We start from the raw sequence: 1061 nt of genomic DNA, 5'->3' as shown, positions 1-1061 counted from the left end.
CAGTCGCCTTCTCGGTCAACGTGCTTGGCCTTTTGTGACTTCGGTTCAAAGCTGGTCTGAGAAAAGTTCCCCGCGGCGATTACCTTCCCTGCTGGAGATGGCTTCTTACTGTCACCCCAGAAGCCCACGTGGCTCCCAGGCTCAGGTGGATCGTCCACGCTTCTGCAAGATGGATGGGAGGGATGACAACTACCTTGTGTTCACATTCCAGCCTTAGTCTTTTGGTGGCTTTTTCCTGGAACACTGTTGAGAGGGATTCTGAGGCCGTATCCATGAACAGGAGGGAATGGTGCTGTGTTTGATGAGCAGTGTCTGCCATGGCATGGGACAGGAGTGAGGCACACGTCCTGGGCATTGGCCGTTCTACCAGAAAGGTCTAGGATCCAGCTGAGGGCTGGGCTCTGACTTGTTGCTAGGGCTGCTGTAGCTTACTCACCTGTGCTGGGAGTCACTGGCTTAGGGTGGGCTCTCTGGATATCAGTAAAGGCAGGTCCTCATCAGGTTAAGAGTATTTATGCCTCAGTGTGTTTCTGGTGCCCTATAAATGTATGAAGGGAAAAGGCCCTTGTTTGTAGCCCGTGTGTCTGGAACATCCTGCCAGTTCTGAAGATGGCTGCTGTTCACTTACCTGGAAGGGCGGCGGCGGGAGTTACATTCAGCAGGGAGCATCCACATTCCTATCTGGCACCTTATGTGGCCTCATACTTAGGACACAAGTGGCCTGGTTTGGGGGTCGATTCTGCAACTATGAAATCAAAGGAAGCAATAACTGGTACACACCAGGATGGAGCCACAGGCCCCGGAGTGATCTGGGTGCAGGCTGTGATATCCCTGGCTACAGCAGGGAGTGGAATGATGCTTTCTTGCAGGAAGTGTTCATTCTCTGATGCATTATTGAGGCTGCAGAGTTTGGAATCTGGGTGTCCTGGGTTGGCATTACCCCTTGGGGACCTGTGTGGGTCTCCTGCTCCCTCCACCTGTCTCAGACTCCAGTGTTTGAGCAGAGGGTATGGCACTGTGGGGGGGGGGGGGGGGGCCGGGCCATCTGCTTCACCCTACCC

At 54.3% G+C, this 1061-nt stretch overlaps 1 protein-coding gene across 1 annotated transcript in view; it reads left to right on the top strand.

Moving 5' to 3' along the window:
* Positions 1-1061, top strand: part of LOC103608701 (active breakpoint cluster region-related protein-like) — a 53894-nt gene that overhangs the window by 44963 nt on the left and 7870 nt on the right. The gene's annotated exons all lie outside the window — the stretch shown is intronic.

Source organism: Galeopterus variegatus, unplaced genomic scaffold (genome assembly GCF_000696425.1).
Source record: "Galeopterus variegatus unplaced genomic scaffold, G_variegatus-3.0.2 Scaffold155, whole genome shotgun sequence".
In the NCBI taxonomy this organism is placed as follows: Eukaryota; Metazoa; Chordata; class Mammalia; order Dermoptera; family Cynocephalidae; genus Galeopterus; species Galeopterus variegatus.
The sequence above is the reverse complement of the archived record's forward strand: the minus strand, read 5'-3'. Positions and strand labels throughout refer to the sequence as shown.